The sequence below is a fragment of the Acomys minous genome, assembly GCF_964271855.1.
Source record: "Acomys minous genome assembly, chromosome: 10".
NCBI classification, from domain to species: Eukaryota; Metazoa; Chordata; class Mammalia; order Rodentia; family Muridae; genus Acomys; species Acomys minous.
In genome coordinates, this window is record NC_140491.1 from 289,459 (window position 1) to 311,526 (window position 22,068).

The 22,068-nt window shown below is 36.4% G+C and overlaps 1 pseudogene across 1 annotated transcript; it reads right to left on the reverse strand.

Moving 5' to 3' along the window:
- Nucleotides 1–1,347: 1,347 nt before the first annotated feature.
- LOC311606491 (vomeronasal type-2 receptor 116-like) lies at nt 1,348–21,669 on the reverse strand (annotated as a pseudogene). The gene is made up of 3 exons: nt 21,609–21,669; nt 13,397–14,063; nt 1,348–2,284 (listed from the first exon to the last, which is right to left on the reverse strand). The product of its transcript is annotated as a vomeronasal type-2 receptor 116-like (transcript).
- Nucleotides 21,670–22,068: the final 399 nt, after the last annotated feature.

Sequence of the window (22,068 nt, forward strand, 5' to 3'; positions counted from 1 at the left end):
GTGAATTTTTCATGTCTTGTTTTGTACACAGGTGAGCTCAGGTAACCATGTAAGCCAGAAGAAGACATCTTTTTCTTTGGAGTTATTGTATCATAGTGTTGATAACATAATTTTTTCAGGCCTGAGCAATGAATCAGGCCTTATTAAAGAACTAGGTATGTTATTAACTGCTAAGGTTAAGACACAAAGCCATTTTCTTTAGTATTTTTTATGTTTGTCAAACCATCACTCTTCTAAGTTTAAATCTTCGACTTCCTTGGATAACATCAATATTCCCTTACCTTCCCCTTGTAAAGAAGAAAATTGGTTTACCTTCATGTGCAAACATGAATTCACACTCCCACAAACTTCCTCAAATTTTTAATCACCATTTTACTGGCATCAAGGTCGTTCACCCAGATATTACAAAGTTTGATTTTAGTTTGAATGTTTTTTATTCTAAAGAAGAAAAGAACATTTGAACTCAGCACTATGCCCCAAGAGTTATAAATTGTGAAACAAGTAGATCAGGGCAAGATAATATGGAAAACAGAACTCGAGTAGCCATGATACTGCTATGCAACGTCATTAGAGGAAACAGTGAGCATCATCCTAAGAAGAGACAGATCATGCACTGCAGTCCAATACTTGGTGGTTATGTACCAACTTTATATTTGTTAGTGAGATTTCATTTACCAGTCAGACTACCTGGCACAAACCAAGAATCAGTCCCTGGGCAGAGCCAACCCCTGACATTATTCATGATACTCTGCTATGCTTGTAGACAGAATCCTAACTGTGTTGCCCTCTGAGAGGCTCTGCTAAACACAGGTTGAAAACAAATATTGAGACTCACAGCCAAACATTGCATGATAATAGGGAATCTTGAGAAACAGTGGGAGGAATGAGAAATGGTCTTGAGGTGACAGGAGCTCCACAAAAGACCAAAAGTGCCAGATAACCAGGGCACAGAGAGGCTTGCTGAGACTGAGGAAACAATCAAGGACTATGAATGAACTGGACATATGACAACTATACATATGTAGATGATTGACAGATCAGACTTCATGTGGCTCCTCTAGTAAGAATTACAGGGGCTGTTATTGACATGGATTGTGATGCCATAGTTTTGATCACTTCCTCCTGTGGGACTGTCTTTCCAGGACCCAGAGGAAGAGGACAGGCTCAGTCCTGATACAACTTGGTGAGCTGGGTACATGGGAAGGTGGTCTCCACTAATCTGAGGCATAACGAAGAGGGGATGGAAAAAGGGAGGAAGGATAGGACTGGAAGAGTAAGGATGGCATCTACAATCAGGATAAAAGTTGAATAAATTAATTTAACACAAAATATTCATGATATGCTACCTTACAAATATAATTTTTCCCTGATATTTTGAAGAGAATTTTTGTCTGGCCTTAATAAAATTATGTAGCACTTGGGAACAAAGATGCATCCCAGCATGCTTGCACTGGAAGGCAAGATGGAAAAAATCTCCACAGCCACCATGACCTTGCCCTTGGTGTTATGGTAGACAGGGAGGAAAGTGATCTACCCAGTGCAACACACCAACATGCTGAATGTCAAGAACTTGGCTTCTTTGAATGTGTCAGGCAGTTTCTTGGCCAAAAAAGCTACAGTGAAGCTTCCCAGGGCCAGGAAGGCTAAGTATCCTAGGACACAGTAAAATGCTATAACTGAAACCTTGTGGCAGACAATGATTATATGACCATGATCAGAGTCTGTATCAATATCAACAAAGGGAGGAGAAGCTCCTAGCCAGATTGAACAGATAATAACTTGGTTGAGTGTACAGAGAGGAATGATGTAATTCAGTGTTCCTGAAATCAGAATGTACCTCATCCTTCTTGCAGGAGCTATGACTTTGAAAGCCAGAACCACTGTGATTGTTTTGGCCAACACAGTGGAAATAGCCACAGTGAATACAATTACAAATATAATTTGCTGCAGGATGCAGGAGAATGAGTTTGGATGGCCAATGAAGAGCAAGGAGCAGAGAAAACAGAACATGAGTGACATGAGTAACGTGTAGCTGAGAGCACGGTTATTGGCGTACACAATGGCAGTGTCATTGTGGTTCAAAAATACCCCAAGAACAAAGGCTGTGAATGCAGAGAAGCCCATAGCCATTAAGGCCAAAGCCATCCCCAAGGGGTCTTCATAGCTCGGAAATATCACAGCTTTGTGGATGCAGTGATTCTGCTCTGTGTTGGCATACTGGTCCTCTGGACACTTCACACACTGCTCCATGTCTGATTGAGAAAGGAAAGATTTGTCAGTGTAGCTTTAGCAGTTTAATAAGACATTTCAATAAGTCTGATGGAAAAGCTTTGCAATACCTTCCTTTTATTGCTGATAATATAACTGAAGGACATTGTTGATCAACAATGCTTCTATTTATTAATTCTTATTATCTTTTTAGTGAAGAAAACCAAACCAAATTTTGTCTATTTAACACTGTTGATGAGATTATTTACCTGGTTTTCAGAAAACAGGTTTCTTACATCATTCTGGATGCTATCATGAAATGACTGAATCTGGTTAATTCAGAAAATCTAAACTTATTAATCACAGCATGACTATCTTTTAAAATCTCCTTTCCCATGCAGTCAGTGCCTCCTGAGTTCACTGACTGTTTAATCAATGCTTCCTTTATGAGAGATGGAGACTGTCTTCTGCTTGGGGAAGAACCCTGATAGCTTTTCTAGTTCCCATCCCAGGAATAATGATATCAAAGGAACACTAAAAGAAATCATTAGGGTTTTGAGTGTGCGTGTGGGGGGGGGCACAAGTGGGCCTCTGTGTGTGTGTGTGTGTGTGTGTGTGTGTGTGTGTGTGTGTGTGTTTATATTTATGTGTCCAAAGAAATGTAGCACATCTCCTCAAAAATTTGGTAATCATTTGGGAGAAGTAGTAATGTGAGTATGAGAAGTAAAGTTGGGCTGAATAGATGTCTCAGAGGTTAAGGGCACTGACTGTTCCTCCAAAGGTCCTCAGTTCAATTCCCAGAAACCATATGGTGGCTAACAACTATCTATAATGTGATCTGATGCCCTCTTCTGGCCTGCAGGTGTACATGCAGGCAGAACACTGTATACAAAGCAATAAATAAATAATTTTTAAAAAGAAAAGTAAATTTTACCAGTTTATAAATGTAATATAAAGACTTGAAAATGTAGAAAACAAAAGTATGTCCTTATTTATGTTTTAATCTGGCAGCATTTACAAAGAATTCCTGGGTCTTGATCATGAGAAGCACTAGCTTTATTACTAAAGTTAGAAACCTCTCTACAGAGTGAGCACTACAAAGTCCTTCATCTTGATTCCACCTTCCTGAAAAGCATCCAGCACATTCCCACTTCTCTCATTTCAATCTCTTGAGACCCAGACTCTGTGAGTGTATTCTGACGTAAACATATATATGAATAAACAGCATGGAAAAAGAAAAACAAAAACTCATAAACAAAAATGACCTAGATTTGTTGTTGTTGTTGTTGTTTGAGACATGGTTTCTCTGTATAGCCTTGGCGGTCCTGGACTCGATTTGTAAACCAGGCTGGCCTTGAACTCACAGTGATCAACCTACTTATGCCTCCCAAGGGCTGGGATTAAAGGTGTGTGCCACCATGCCCAACCAGTGACCCAGAATTTTGTGTTTAGAGCAAACCACATCACTCACAATATGCTCTTCTGAAATGGCAGTGGTAGGAAATTTCATTGGAATTGTGCTGCCTCATTAGATAGTTGCACAAAGTTAAAATGTGCTTCATGGGTTTTTAAGTCTTTTTATGTACAACAATGTATTTATGGGCAGCTATAATTAATTAATTTACTTAAAGTGTTGCAAAGTTAGCTGAGCTGTGAAGCAAATGTTCTGCTCTTGCTGAAAATCTGAGTTCAGTTTCCAGAACCCATGTGAGGTGTTTCACAATTGCCTGCAAATTAACTATAGAGGTATTACTTGCCTCTCACCTGCATCTGCCCTTATGTACACATACCCACACATACATAAATAATATTAATATTTTCTGTTTATTGAAGTAATTACCATTAGTTCTTACTCGTTTTTACAGGTAAAACAATTTTATTACAGTTTGTTTAAAAATTATGCATGTGATTTGAGTGCATAGATGTCAGAAGGCATTTCTAAGGGTTCTCTGCCTCCTCTCACTATATAAGTCCTGGGGATGAACTCCAGCTATCAGTCTTAGTGGCAAATGATTTAAATGTCAAGCCATCTTATTGGCCAGAAATCCATAGTGTGACAGGAAAATGTGGAAAAACTATTCATTGTCCATTTGAATTTACCCAAGCATAAATATATAATTACTTTATTAAACTGGCTTTATAGACTACAGTAAAATATTATTGTATATGACTAATTTCTTTCAGTACAAAACCATTCTAATAAATTATTTTATGAAGTTATTAGTTGGGTGCTATTTATAAAATATTTGACATGAGACTCCTTATATTTTGTACCCCATGTGTCAATAATTATCCTCATCTTCCTAGAACAAATCACATCAGACATTTGAAAATGGGGGAGGAAGTAACAATTGGGATGTAATCAGAATAAGTTACAATAAAGAAGGGGAAAAAAGAAAGTGGGCCTCTACAAATCACATAAATTCTGTCTCATACTCAGCAGTTTCTCATAATTTTCCAAGTAATTGATCTTTATACTAATTTTTCTAACGATACAGACTTGGTTTCTAGCACCTCCATTACAAAGTCCATGAGTTCTTATGCCATATTCTGTCTTCTGTTTGATTAGTGTACGTAAACATATGTAGGGACACATACATAAATGCAAAAAGAATAAATGCACATTTTAAAAATTTGTGATAGGAATCTGCCATGCGTATAATTATAGGGAAAATCAATGACAAGGACAGATCTCATGCACAATGTACTCACAGTACAGTTTGATTTTGTTTCTTTGAGAAAATATGATGTGACATAAATTGAATCAAAATGTACATCTAGGCAGAAGAAGTTTTTCTTGTTGTTGTTATGATATTGTTAGTGTTTGTATTCCTGTGACTGCTAATGGAGAAAATGGTATATTTTATTTTTGTTGTTGCCTTTTTGACTCCTTCAGCATCCCTTTGTGGTGGAGAGGATTATCAATGTAAAGTTTATCACAGCAGAAAACACTCATTTGTTCCATTAGAAATTTCATTTTCTGAGCAGTGGATACAAATAAAACAGCAGGCTGACATTCCCTGTTGCCTGAATTTTCTGAATCCAGGACCACAATCAGCACTGCATACAGAGGGCAGCATCTGAGAAAATAAGATACATACTGAGTTTCCCCTATTTCTTCCATAACTATATTATATTAGCATGTTGTATTATATACAGAAGCTGAGGTACCACATGTCAGTTAGCAGTGTGTATAATGCCAAACATGTGAATATATTAAAACAAGTTGAGGAAAAGTTGAGTTATTTACCATATCTTAGACATTATGTAAATAGAAGTTTAGAGCACTTCATGCAAACACTACAAAGCTTACAACCTGATTTTCTTGTTGATTTTCATCAAGCTGACACAAAGTACAGTAAAAAGATAGAGAACATGGAATGAACCTTACCTGAGAAATTCTCTCTATCAGAATAGCCTGTCTTTCTAACAATAATGCATTTTATTATTTGGTATTCATTGTAGGCATGCCCAGTCTACTAAAGGCAATGCTGTTGCTAGGCAAGGATGTATGAGAAATGAAACAGAGGGAATGAGTAAGCAGTGTTCTCTCTAGGTCCTATGCTTTAGTTTCAGTCTACAAATTCATTCCTTGTCTTCACTTGTCTATATCCCATGAGCCAAAACAACCTCTCTTCATCACTTTGTTCATGGCCAAAGTTTAATCAAAGCAACGACTTAGCAAGAAATGATGAAAACACCTCTAAAACAGGGGAAGTATCTCCTCAAGTCTTAGATAACAAATATATCCTCTAATAAATTAAGACTGCAAATGTTCACAAATAGTGTAAAGAAAAACACAGTTGAAAAGACAATCCTAGTGACAAAGTGCCAAGCTGATGTGTAAGAAGCTGTAATGTGATGTGTTTCCTGATGTGAGAAGACCTTAAGGAGCCTACAAATACTGTGGAACCTGAGTAAAACTTAGTTTATTTGATGTTAATTGAAGGTTTTCTTAGGTTAAAGAATGGTTATGTTTTTATTACACTGAACTTTATGATGGGGCTCTGTAAGAAGCATTAGAAATTTGCTGATGATGCTACCAAGAAGAGACGTGATACCCTATGAGCATATTCAGGGGAAGGAGGTCCCTCTCATTCACAGTCAAAGGGCAAGGGTATAGGGGGAAAGCAGGAGGAAGGTAGGAATGGGAGGATGCAAGGGATGGGATAGCAGTTTAAATGTAATATGAATAAATTAATAAATAATTTAAAAAAGAAATTTGCTGATGGTTGCATGCTCATTAAATCCTTCATTCAGTATTAAGGTCTATGTGAAAACCACATTGTCACTGGTGCACATGTTCATGTCATGTTCTCCACATATACAGTTAACTGGAATGCTTCCTTTTGCTGTGGTGGTTGTGAAACAGGATCTCACTCTGTAGCATTGGGATACCTCAACTTCCTATCTAGAACAGGGAATATTACTTTCTCTTTTTATACTTGTTTTACTAATTTATTCATATTACATCTAAATTGTTATCCCATTCCTTGTATCCTCTCATTCCTCCATCCCTCCCACTTCCACCCTAGTCCTCTCCCCTATGTCTGTGACTGAGAGGGTCCTCTTCTCCCTCTATATGAACACAGGGTATCAAGTCTCTTCTTTTTTATTTTTTTATTTTTTATTAATTTATTCCTGTTACATCTCAATGGTTATCCTATCCCTTGTATCTTCCCACTCTTCCCTCCCTCCCATTTTACCCTTATTCCCCTCCCCTATGACTGTTTCTGAGGGGGACTTCCCCACCCTGTATATGCTCATAGGGTATCAAGTCTTTTCTTGGTAAACTCTCTTCTTGATATCCTGTTACCCTTCCTCTGAGTGCCACCAGGCATCCTCATCAAAGGGATGTGGTCAAATATGGGGCACCAGAATTCGTGTGAAAGTCAGACCCGCTCTCCGCTCAACTGTGGAGAATGTCTTGTCCATTGTCTAGATCTGGGTTGGGGTTTGATGATTACTGCACATATTGTCCTTGTTTGGTGCCATAGTTTGAGCAGAACTCCTGGGCCCAGATCCATCCATCATAATGTTCTTCTTTTAGGATTCTAGGACCTTCTGGATCCTTCTATTTCCCCATTCTCCTATACTTCTCTTACGTATAGTCCCAAGAGGATGTCTTCACATCTATACCATTTTCCTGGTAAGTGAAAACTTTCATGGGACATGCCCCTGGGGCTAGTGTCCAGTTATAAGTGAGTATATATGCCGTTAGTCATCAGAGAAATGCAAATCAAAATAACTCTGTGATTCCATCTTACACCCATTAGAATGGCTAAGATCAAAAATTCAAGTGATATCACATGCTGGTGAGGATGTGGAGAAACAGAAACACTTCTTTATTGCTGGTGCGAACGCAAACTTAAACAACCTCTTTGGAAATCTATATCAGAAAACTGGGACTAGGGCTTCTTTAAGCTCCAGCAACTCCACTCCTTGGAATATACCTAGAAGATGCTCTAGCACACAACAAGGGCATATGCTCAACCATGTTCACAGCAGCCTTCTTCATAATAGACAGAACCTGGAAAAAGCCTAAGGGTTTCTCAGTAGAAGAATGGATAAAGAAACTGTGGAACATCTACACTATGGAATACTACTCAGCTATTAAAAAGAGGGAAATCTTGAAATTTGCAGATGAATGGATGGAACTAGAAACTATTATACTGAATGAATTACCCAGAAGCAGAAAGACTCAAATGTTATATACTCACTTATAACTGGACACATTCTCTCTTTTTAAAATATATTTTCACAGTTATTTTTGGTACATGGTAAAACTTTCCTTATTTAAGTTATTTATTCCAATTAAATCTCATTTTTATCCCCTCACTTGTATCTTTCAACTCCCTTTCACTCCCACTTTCATCCTATTCCCCTTTCCCAGGTTTGTGACAGAAAGGGACTCACTATAAGATAACAGTTTCAGGCTGGAGAGATGGCTCAGTGGTTAAGAGCACTGTCTGCTCTTCAAAAGGACCCGTGTTCAATTCCCAGCACCCACATGGCAGCTCACAACTATCTGTAACTCCAAAATCTGAAACAAATGCACATAAATTAAAAAAATAAAATTAAAGAAAATTAAGATCACAGCCTATCAGGTCTTTTCCTGGTAGCCTGCTTACTTTTCCTCTGAGCATGAACAGGTCTCTCCACCAAGAGGAAGTAGTCAAGTAGGGGATACCAGAGTTCATGTCTGAGTCAGTCCCTGCTATCCACACAGTTGTGGAGATTGTGGTGTTCATTGGCTAGATCTTGATAGGGGTTCTAGGTTTAATACATTCATTGTCCTTTGTTTGTACAGTATTTTTAGCTGATTCACCTGGGTCCAGATCTGCCAGCCTTAATTATCTTCTTGTAGGTTTCTAGGACCCCCTGGGTCCTTCTATTTCCCCACACATACCTGGCTTCATTCTTAGTTTAATTGAATTTATAAAAATATTTTTCCCTCCATCTAGTACAATGCTTTCAGTCTGCTTGCCATAAAAAACCTATTCTGTCAAGATATTACCTGTTCTTTGTATTCTGACATGTTTCTTTTTCAACTCTGAATAGATAATGGACTTAATAATAAATTTATGAATATTTTTATATAATCATATAATTCCATCTTAGAATGTATTTACATGACTTATCTCACTTAACTGCATTTTTGAATCATGATTGCATGTATTGAGTGAAACACACTTGGGTGTAGAGAACAAACATTTTGGTGTGTTGTTGAACTGTCTTGATAGGTGTTTATTTAAGAAATATTCCATCTATGTCCATAAAAGTGAATGTTTTCATGGATTTTGTTTGTTTGTTTGTTTCCATTTTGTAATGATGTATCACCCACATTTTTATAGAAGGATTCCATTCAGGTTAAAAATAACATTTTCCCATGGAAGTAACAAAATATTTTTGGGGTGTTGTTGTTGTCTTATTGAACCAATCCTGTTGTCTATGGATTTTTATTAGAGAATGTGATCATTAACAATAAATTATTATTGTAGATTATTTGGTGAATATTGTCTACTTGTTGATATTTAGTATTTGATAGTTTTCTAATATTTGCTTTTCTCTGGAGCTTAGTGCTTTCTATGTGTTCCTTTGATCCTTGCATTCATCATGTGAAGTGGTTCAACTAACATCATTCATGGTAATTTTTCTGTGCTCATAAATTCCTGTGACTGTGTCTATTATTGAACTCTGCTCTGTATCTTTCTATTATGAGGAATAACTTTTCTGTTTTAGTTACTGTGGTTGGCTGCTAAAAGTTTGAAATACATCACTATTACTCTCCTCCTGTAAGAACGTCCATAGTGACATTGACTAATATACAGCTGGGAACTTGCTATGACAGAGTCTTCTGTACTTCAACCTTCAACTTTATGTCTTTGTTACAAAATAAATTTTAAGTTAAATATGGCAAGGCTTGTTCATTTACTGATTTTAAATGTTTGTTATATAAACGACTGTTGTATCTCGATGGACACACGTCTCATTTGAAATTTATGCTTACATTATACTGGATACAGTGTTCATGAGTTGAGTGTGTCCTTCTTTTCCCTTGTGACTCTGGACTTTTCTTTTAATCAGGAACCCTCAAGTCTCCTATATTTTGACTCTTATGTTTTGTTTGATTTTTGTTATAGTCTGAATTTTCTAATACGTATGCCTAATATTCAAGCTTTGCCATCCTGTCTTTATCTTGACTTATTGTCTTGCTGAGATTTTTTATTTAGAATTTTATTTCATTTATTTTGTTTTTTCTTTACATATTTTCTGTTTGAATATTTTTATTATTTTGTACTTTCATGGAATTCCTTTTTCTTATGGTTTTTCAGTGACCTATTTTATGTTAGTTTTTGTGATCCCTCTTATCCTTCCCAAGGTAATTTATGGTTCTTCACTTTTCATAGAGCATTCTAATAATCATTCTTTGAATTACGTATTTAGCATATCATTGAACATACTCTCATTTAAGACTATGACTGTAACATTTTGAGCTAGGTAGATTTGATATCATCATTTTAAATTTGTTTGTTTCTGCATGTATCCTCATATGCATATCTGGAATCAGAACAATGGTTCTATATTTTTTTATTATTGAGTATTATTCTGGTGCATGTTTTTGTAATACTCAATCAAGTTGTGTTTAGAACACACATGATATTTCACGGCTGCCTTTTAATACATATGTATTTCAGTAGCTAAACTTCAGATCCTGTGTTCCTTTACATAACAATGGTTCCCTTATCAATCTGAGAAGGACTATTAACTGCAAATGCCAGAGTACATGAGCAACCTGAATTCCTGGACTTAATATCTTTAAAATTTAAACAACTTTGTGTTTGTGTAGTTGGAATAGAATACCTTTTAAAAAAAACCCACTTCATTTAGAAAGAATTCATTCCTATAACATACCCTGGAGCTATGATGGAACTTTTTTTTCACAAATTTCTGCACAGCAAAAATCTATTACTGCCAATACCTCCAAACACAGAGAAGGAAACTCGATACCACTTCATTAATTTGAATGAACTATAGAACAATTAAGAGGACCAAGCAAGGATACTGTAGTGAACTGTTTCTTTACATGGCATAATTCAGAGCTGAGGCATGGACAAACTGTGAATAACAAGTGATTTCTTGCACCCAGTTTGGAAATCAAAGCTGTCTCACATTCCTGGGAATCTGCATCACTCTTCTAACGTCCATACACACCACATGAATCAGTGTTGCATGGACATGTATCCAGACAGAAAACCCATAACATATAAAAAAGAAATAAAAGACAAAGTAATAATTCATAGAATATTTAATATGTATCACAACATTATTAATTTGTGATTAATAGGGTTGACAATTTAGATATTCTTTGTCAGAAGGCTTAAGCAAATATATAAAATAAAACTGTTGCCTTCTCTTTGATGACTTCCCCCTCATGGGGTACCTTATCAAATCACAGAGGAAGAGTATGCAAGCGGTCCTTATGATACTTGGTAGGCAGGGGTCAGTGAGTAGGGGAGAAGGGTTCTGCTCTCTGAGGACTAGGGAAGGGGCATAGGGGGAAGGAGGAAAGTGGGTGGGCCTGGAAGGACATGAGGGACAAAAAATTTAAATAAAAAATAATTAAAACTAAAAGAAATGATGAGTTTGTTTTCTAATGCCTTTGGATTTTTAATTTAATACATCATTACACTTAGTCTCAGTCTCTTTAACTTTTTTATCACAGATTCATAATAAGTGAGGAAATCACTATATGGTAATAAGAATGGCACCATGAGTCTATTGCTCACTTTACTGGAAATTTTATAAATGAGTGGTCAAAAGTTGTTTCATATTCATATTAAAAATAAAAAACACAGTTCTTTTATAGTAATATACACTGTAACTATTGCATGAAATCCTCAAAGGACTAATAAAAGGTAATTTTAAAAAATAGTGAAAATAAGAAACGTAACATAGGAGACTAGAAGTAGGTTCCTTATGTGACAATTTATTTCATTTCACTAATTTATAAAAAAGCATAAATGGACCAACTAAACACATAGTGTTTACTTGTATGTGATGGAAATCAGTACAATTTTTTAAACCCACCTATCGACTTCCTGTGGCCCACTCTAGCATGTCTTCAGATAAATGCAGCTGTTGACCATGTGAAAAATCTAGGCTAAACTTTCCTATCTTCACCTTAAGTTCCACATCAGGTGGGAGATTCCAAATGTAGAAAATGTCATACTTTTTCTGAAGTTTTTCTTTCTGGTTCGTGGTCACTTTGTCTCCATTAGGACTAGTGAAATGGGTCTTTCTCATCAAGGAGTGCATCTGAAAAACAGAAACTATTATATAATGCATATGCCCTTCCTTGACAGGAGAAAACATATAATGATTTTATCTGAAAAGCAATTTTATTGAAGGTATCAGGTAGAAATTATCAAGGAAATCAAAATGATATATTAATTTGTAATAATGTTTGTAGAATATTAGTTCACTGCAAGGAAACTAAGAAACAAAAGCATAGAAAAGAACATATACATCAAACATAGATGTGCAGCACACACACACACACACACACACACACACACATGCATCTGCACACAGAGAGACCCACATCGATATAGAGATACTCATATAATGTAGCCTCATATTTGTTTACACACACATTAACGTACATGGACACATCTGAGAATACAAGCATAGACAGACATATACACCCAAACAGACACACTAGTACAGAATTATACCAAACAAATACATAGACACACACATGCACAGACAAATACACACAGGGAGAAATAATGAGATACAAACATTCACAAAGAGAGACATTGAAACAAAATCAAATTTATGCTCACAATATCAAAGGAGAGACTGACAGAAATACACACACACACAGCAAGAGATATACATATGTGCAATCCAGTTTACAGAAAACACAGACACATGCACTGACCAATACAATCAGAAACATACACAAAAACAGAAACAAACATAAACAAGGGCATTGAAACACAGACAATTTATGCTCACTTCTACAAACAGACAGATAGTCAGATAGACAAAAACACACACACTCATGCAAGTGCACACATATCTGTGCACACACACACATAAACACAGATATACACACAGACACGCAGAAACACACAAAGAAACACATATACAATGAGAAATATATTCAAACAAATGAGATTGAATGTGTCGTGTGTGTGTGTGTGTGTGTGTGTGTGTGTGTGTGTGTTTAATAAACTGATTCACATAACTCTTCCTGTGTAATTACACTAAGCCTTTCAGGAAAGAGAACAGACTACATTTGGGGAGAATCAATTGAGAAAACAATCCCCTAAGCTTATTACCTCAATTTTCAGAATTAATGAACAAGCACTCATCTCTTCATCATGGTGACAGTTAATGAGAAGGGACTAATTATCTCTCCAGTATTACAACAGGTATGGTTATATTCAGTTGCTCTGTTACAGAGTCACTTATTCTCACTGATAAAAGGTGTCTTTCATTCCAATACCTTTGTATTAAATTCTGTACAAAGCTCTTGATTTATTGTGTCAGCATAAAAACATTTAGAAACCTAGGTTTTGGGGAAACATTTCCTACTTCACTCAATTAATCATCTGAGAGACTCTTAAAAACTATGACATTGATAAAATCATATATAATCCAATAGAAGAAACATTACCTTTGAGCAGCTATGATCATGCTTTTCTCATTGTCAATTGGGTGATTTTCTACTTGTTGAAGAAGCATCTCCTGAATGACATGGGCCAAAACATATGCAGCATTGTATATGTCATAACTGCTATCCCTGAAGGCCATGTCAAAAGTCTGTGCCATTAGCCATTCCAATGAGGCACTGGATGAGCAGTTCTTCATTGTCTTACAGTGAGATGCTGAGGCTTCACAGTTAAACTTCATCCACTTCAGTCTTGCCAGATATTTAACTGAGTATTTGAGAGAGTTAAATGTCTGGACTAAATTTTTAAAACCTGAAATCTTGCCTTGGTGCTGTGCAAAAGCAAGAGTCCCATGGAATGGGTCAAATGTGAGATCTCTCTTACTTGTAGTAACATCCCACTGTGAGGTGGTGACCCATGTTCTTTGTATACATAGAAATTCCCACATTCTAAAGGCCACAGCAAGAGTACTGTCTGTGTCACTGTAAAGGATGACAACATTTGTGGATGATGTGTTGATTTGGTTGTAATACACTTCAGCTCTTGACATGTATACCACCATGTTCACTGGGATCATGTTCACAAAGGCAAAGCAGACTGTATCCTTTTCCATTTCTCTTTTCAAATCTGAGAGAAATTGTGTACCCTGTTCATTGTCAGAGATGGCCAGCCCTACTCAGTTGCAGTTTAAATAACGTAAGAAGGCGACGAGGGCCATGGGGAGAGATGTATCCTCATGGGCCATCTGATAAATATAGGAAAATTGTACACAGTCATTCAGGAGAGGATGGAAAGGCCCATAAGTAAGATGGAGAACCTAGGACACATGGAACAGCATGAGGAAGCATGTACTTTTAAGAACTTGTAAACACATTTTATCCGTAAAAACCTCTAGAAATCTCCCTTAACTATTACTTCTCCTCTTATCCTCATTTCACACAAAGAAATTTCAGATCCCCATCAAGTTATCTGAATAATAACATTGAATTACATAGACTGACATAAGGCCAGTAAGACCAGTCTCCTTTTTACACCGTTTTTGCATCTTATCAAAGCCACCAATGGAGGCACAAATTAATTAAATTTTAACCCCACAAACATTCACCTGCTGAGGTTCACGACTGTATGTGAATATGTGATATAGTACAGATGATTCCCAGTTTGGTCTTATAAGAATTACTGTACAACTGACTACTTTGGAACAGACATAATTAGGAAGAAACATATCAGTTGGACAAGAAACATGAATGAGATCTTTTACTTCTGACACATTTATAAAATATGGTACTCAAAATACTAAAGACATATTTGGTAGAAGATCAGGTTTCTGTTTATTTCATCCAAGGAAAAAGCCAAGACCAGAGGAAACTGACTTTCAGCTGGTGTTCTGTAAAATGGTACAATATTTATTATGTACAGAAGTATACACATCATCATTGGCATTCAATAAATGACTATCCTGTACTTGAAGATATTGTCTTTATCCCTATGTTTCAAACAATTATCCCATGTAATAAGGTTTGCAAACATAAAAATATGGAATCTTGGAACACCTATATATTTCATGTGAGTTCATTTAGACAAAACATGCATACTCCATGAAAAGAATTTCCATCTGTGGTTATTGAGTACTTGCTCAGAAGGTAAAGCCAAGGACACAGGCTTTGACCATACTGTAAACCTGATAATGCATTCATTTATTAATTATAGAGAAATATGAAAATTACACATGATGTTTGAGCCTCTGAGTTACTGGTATTTCCATATGGAATTAACTGAATTGGCTAAGGTAGGGAAAGAATGACTGATGAGTGCCTGAGAGTGTTTCTGGGGCAACCTTGTACCAGTACTAACAATTCATCATAATAAGTTGGATATCTATTTATCATATTCTCCTCTATCCATCTTCATATTGTTGCTTTTCTTTTTAGTTTATTTTTCAGGCAGAACATCTTTTTACTGGTTTATTTTCAAATAAATTCACACACAGGAGATGCATATTTAAATCGATATATGTCTGACTTTGGAAATCAATCTGTTACTTTATGAGAAAACTTGTAAAAGCTTAACCTTCAGACATAGCTATACCATACCTGGACATATACACTAGGACACTTACTCAATTATGTTCATAATGGTTTTATTCATAATAGCTAGAATCCAGAAATAAATGATGTCACTCAAACAAAGAATGGAGAATAAACAATGAAATACTACTCAGATACAAAATAAAGAAAATCACGAATTTTTCAGGCAAGTAAACTAGAAAACATCTGCTGAGTGTGATAACCCAGACTAACAAAAACACACATGGATGTACTTACCTAGCCATATAGTACAGGATAAAAATACTAGAATTTACTGACCCAAAGAAAATGAGTAAGAAAGAGGAACCCAGAGAGGATGCTTTATTCTACCTCAGAAAGGGAATATAATAGACAGCAGGAGAAGTTGAAGATATGGAACAAAGTAGGAGAGAGAGCTCAGATAGAAATGAGGGTGGTTATCACACCTGGGGAGAGCTGATGCAGCAGGTCAGAGGGCCTGAACAGTAAGAACAAGGCATGTGTGGAGATATCTCACTGACAAGATGGATAAACAAGATGGTTCTGGGATAATATGGTGGTGACTCAGATGAGAGAACACCTTCTAACTAGACAGAACTCCTAATGGGGGAAGGGGAGTACCAATCAAACCACAAGAGCTGTGACTCAAAATTTACCTTTCCTACAAGATATGAAGGGATAAAAATAGAGCAGAGATTTAGGGAATGTCCAAGCAATGCCTGGCCCAAACTGAGACTCAGAACACAGGAGAGAGACAACCTCTGACACTATTATTGATACTCTGCTGTGCTTTCAGACAGGAGCCTGGCATAGATGTTCCCTGAGGGTTCCAGACATCAGTGAATCAAAACAGATGCTAAGAATCAAAACCAAATATGAGACAAAGTGTTCGGAGTCTTGGAGAAAGTGGGAGAAGTAAAAAGAATGAAGAACTAACATGAACTACACAAGAATATCAACGGTCAATTTTACAGGGCACAGAGGGGTTGGGGAGACTCAATCACCAACCAAATGGCCCTAGGACCACTACACAGATATAGGTGATGTGTAATTCAGGTTTAGTGTGGGTCCCCTAATAAGGGGAGCTGGGACTGTCTCTGACATGGACTCTGTTGCCTGTTTTTTTTACTCTCTTTCCCTTGGTGGGGCTTCTTTAAAGGCCACATGGAAAGAGTACACACTGAATCCTGATGTGAATATAGAGTTGAGGTGATTGGGTAGGGGGCTCCCCTCCTTGAATAACAGGGAATGCAGACAGAGTAGACTGAGAGAGCATAGGACCAGGAATAGAGGAGGGAGTGGGAAATGATCAGTGGGTAAAATACATAAACAAATATATTATTTAAAAATGATGTATGCTTGTATATGTCTGGATGTATGCACCAAACAATGATTTTTTATGACAAGGGCAAAAATTAAATTGAGGTGTTTTTATTCGCTTTATGGGAAAAATCACTCCTGTCTCTTCCTAATTATTTCCTATCATCTGATCAATAAGCATCAAATATAATCCTTCACTCAGAATGATTCACTCATATTTAAATATAATTACATTTCCATTTAGAAATTGTATCTGTGAGTTATCTTTGTCTATACAAGTAGTTCCTTTTAGAGTACCCTTTAGTACAGCACAGAAAAATTGCCTTTGGAAATTTCAGTAAAACACATTAGAAAGTTGATACTAGAGCTTGTGTGACACAAACACTAACTCTTGCATGCTAAACATAAACAGCGTCAATTACTTCAGCTACCAGAGTAGCCTAGTAGTATAAAGTGCTTGCTGTGCTTGGAAACAACAGTCAGGAATCCACAAAGCAAAAAATGTGTAGAGTATCCACATGGTAAAATATGCAATTATACTTAGTAAAATTACTAAATGAGAAATGTAAGTAGTAACTGTGATAAATGTGTAGAAGAAACAGCTTAGATATAAAAAGAATTCACATATTTCTTAAAGAACTGCAGAGATGAGCTACTAGAAAACTTCTCTATTTCTGTTCTCAAGCACTATATGCAACAAATGTAACTCAGTCAACTGACAAAGGAAGGAGTCACCACTATTAGTGATACCCTGCCTTCTCAAACAGATTTACAATCTAAGCATTCTTTCTTTGTGCTAAAACATATTTTGACCACACTTCCAGTTATACTAGCAGAGCACTAGCATCTTACTGAGAATAAGGAACATCTAGAAATTGCAGTGAGATCTGTTGGTGCCAATATTACATGTTTGTAAAATAGAATGTAAATGCATATGGGAAATCTTTATGATATCGTTTTAATAACAAAGGGCAAAAATTAAATTGGAATATATGGTTTCTCTTTATGGGAAGAATAATCTCTCCTGTCTCTTTCTAGTCATTTCATATCATCTAAACAACAAACATCAGACATACTCCTTCATTCTGAATGATTCATTCAGATTTAAATATAATTAATGTTCCACTTAGAAATTTGAGACTAGAATTAGTGTTACTCAAACACTAAATTATGAATGGTAACCATTAGAAGCACCAGTTACTCGAGCTGTTAGAGTAGCCTAGTAGTATGAGGTGATGTTCTTAAAAACAACTATCAGAAATCCATAAAGCCAAAATGTATACAGTAACCACATGATAAAATATACAATTATACTCAGTAAAATTACTGAAAGAGAAACATAATTGGCAAATGTGATAGAAGTGTCAGAAAATGAACAACTTAGATTTTATTTCTTTTTCTTATTGTTATTATTTATTCATTCTTTCATATTATATCTCAATTATTATCCCATCCCTTGTATCCTCCTATTCCTCCCTCCCACTTTTACGCTATTCCCCTCCCTTATGACTGTCACTGAGGGGGACCTCCTCCCCCTTTATGTAATCATAGGGTATAAAGTCTATTCTTAGTAGCCTGCTATCCTTCCCCTGAGTGCCACTGAGCCTTCACATCAAGGGGACATGGTCAAGTATGGGTCACCAGAGTTCATGCGAAAGTCAGTCCCCTCTCTTCACTCATCAGGGAAATGACCTGTCCATTGGCTAGATCTGGGTAGGGGTTCAATGTTTACTGCATGTATTGTTCTTATTTGGTGCCATAGATTGAGCATATCTGGGCCCAGTTCTGCCCATCATAATGTACATAAATTTTAAAAATTGAAGGGATGACCTACTAGAAAACTCCTCTAATCATGTTCTCAAGTACTGTCAACTACCTACACATGCTACAAATGTAACCCAGTCAGATGACAAAGAAAGTAAATGAGCACCACTATTAGAGATAACCTCAATTTTCAAACATAAAATTTATAAACTAAACATTCCTTCTTTATGTTAATAAAAAATAAAGAACCGGACTAGGTAATACTTAAAAGCCAATGGTTTTGTACCTATACAAGTTAAGATGGAGATATAAGGACATGTTTAAAGTTCACATTGGACAGAAATCCTACTTACATTTTTGATGCAGGTTCAAAAGTGATAGAGTGACCACATCAAGGTAATTTTAGAGAGTAAATGAACATCTATATGAAAGCTTTCTGTACCTAGGTGTGCTCCAAAGATTAGGTGCCCCCACACAGGAACTGATAGTTACACAAAGACAGAAACACACTATATGGCCATTTAATTTTACCTTCTCAGGATGAAACTTATTGAAATAATACGAGGTATCTTTTGATAATAGAGCACTGGGTACTGGGCAATGGAAACTGTCAACAAGAGGGCTAATCCTTATTATCGTGGTAGAGATAGTTTTGTTCACTCACTTTCTGGCCTTGAAATCAGGAGGCTAACTGGAAGAAACAAAATACTTTATGGGCTAAAAAATTCATAAAATAGCATTGAGTTTACAAAAGAATTTGGTGTTGTTTTTTTGTGTGCACATTGGAAGAAAAAGACAACCTTAAAAGCATTGTTCTGTTTCTCATATTCAGACCTCTCCAGAAATACTTGTGATGACATCTACATGAAAATTTAAAAAGCACATACAGTATATCCAGAATGTGGCTAAAATAGTCTTTCTGCACAGACCATTGCACTGCACGAAGGTAGAAAAAACATGCTTCCATTAACTCTCTGTCCTTTACTTCATTCTTCATTCTCCAAAAGCACCTGAAAGGAGTGAAACTCATCATAAGAAGTGGAGTGTGCAGAAGCAAGTAGAACAAAATCAAAGTGAACATCCTTTTCCTATTATAAGCTTCAGTGTTGTGGACTGTGAAGTGTCATGCATATCAGCCTAACAAATGGGCACCAATGTGTTCCTGTCTTCTTTATTTTTCTGGGCAATGGAAAGTTTACGTGCACATTCATGATTCCTTTTTTCCCTTAGGCCTTTCCTCATTCCTGGAGGAATCTTTCCTGGAACTTGTCATCTGAGGTCTACAGTCCATGTGGTAAACATAAGTTGATAAATATATTTGATAATAGTTCTGTCTCTGGTTCCATGACATCATTCAGGTTTACGGATATTAAAATCCCTGAGCAGAGGCTGTTTAGTGAAAGTTTTGTTTCAGTACTATCTTATATATCTGTTTATGTGTACACCAATAGAAATTATGTCAGTAGATTTTTCTTAGATTATGCACAGTGAAATATAAATTATTGATTCAGAAGGGGCTTACAAAATGTCTCAGGACTACATGGGGAGCATTGTACTACCAGGTCTATATGAAGCATAGGTAGCCACTTGTCTGGGACATTTGAGAACCTCAGAACATACACACAGTGAAATATGGCACACCGGTGACAAATAAAGAATATCGACCAAAAGTCTATGTTTCTAGTTTTGGAGAACCAATAATCACGTGAAATCCAAAAAATTCTTGAGTCCTGTTGTACCAAAAACCATCCAGCTACTCACAAAATAGCAGCTCATGTACACTTTAAATGTTGATTTTTAAAAGTTCAACACTATCAAAAGAAACTCATTACCTTTGTGTATCATTTTAAATATTAAATGAGACTTATCCCTCAACCAACTCCTACATTATTAGTAATAAAGTGTTAAATATTTTAGTTCTAACACATGATCTCCATCCTAGAACCTCAGTTCTCACAGATCAATAAAATGTGATAACCCATTTCTTGTACTTGACCTTTGCTTTTTAGTATGGTTTTATGTTCATTTCCATTCAAGTAATATATGTAAGGAATACTTATGCTGAATATCTTAGAAGTGACTAATTGGGAAACAACTGTAACTTTTATGTGTAAACTCTTCTTATACAAATTTCAGAATAATCTTTTCTTCATTGCAGTGTAGAATCTGAATTGCCAGTATAAGAGTATACTGACATTTTCTTCCCACTAGCTTCACAAGCTATTCCATCCATAATTCCTGTAGACCTATGCACTTCTCAAATAATGCCTGACCTAACTTTTTGTGTAAAGATATCTGTGTCACACACACACACACACACACACACACACACACACACACACACACACCAAACACTTCTACACACATAGATACAAGACATACACTGTTGAAACTAGAATCTATGAAAATTCAGAATGTCTTACTTCTGCATGTTTAGCTTAGCAAAAAGACCTTCTGTTCCATTCCATATTCCTTCTAATATTATCATTCTTTTCCACGTTGAGGTCAAATCCATTATTTACATATAGACTACCATGTGCTTTTCCTCTGAATTCAAATAGGTGTAACAAAAGTATGGACCCAATAATTGTATTTGTTTAGTTTCATCTTTGATCTGTGGTTTCAATCATTTATGAATTATATACAAGGGAATTTTAAATATCTATCTGTTTTATCATTTAGTTAAATACAACACTGTATATATTTACAATATAAGAGATAATATATTTAATTTTATCTAAGTAATTCATTCAGATTACATCTCTATTGTTATTCCCTCGCTTGTATCTTCCCATTACTTCCTCCCTCACTCTTTCACCATGTAATCTTACAGTAGGCATGTGACAGAAGGGAATCGCCTCACCTACTATATGAACATGGCTTATCAGGTCTCATCTGGATAGCCTACTTACCCTTCCTCTGTGTGCCACAAGGCCTCCCCACCAAGGTGGAAGTGCTAAAACAGCGGGCACCAGAGTTCATGTCAGAGTTAGTCCCACTCTCCACACAACTGAGGAGAATGTGTTGTCTATTGGCTAGATCTGAATAGGGAGCCTATGTTTATCACCTGCATTCTGCTTGGTTGGTACAGTAGTTTGAGCAGACCCCACTAGGTCCCAATCTGCCATCCTTGATGGTCTTCTTGTAGGGTTTCTGGACCTATGGGTCCTAATATTTCCCCATTCTCCTATGCCTCTATCGCCTAGGGATCCAGTAGGAATTCTCAGCATCTGTCCCAATATCCTGCTAAATGAAGACTCTCAGAGGACATACCTCTGGGGCTAGTGTCCAGTTATGGGCCAGTATATACCATCTGTATCTTTCTGGGTCTGAGTTAACTCACTCAGGATGATCGTTTCTAGTTCCATCCACTTGCCTGCAAATTTCAAGGTTTCCTTGTTTTTAATAGCTGAATAGTATTCCACAGTGTAAATGTACCACAGTTTCTTCATCCATTTCTCGACTGAGGGACATCCAGGTTGCTTCCAGATTCTGGCTATTACAAAGAAGGCTGATATGAACAAGGT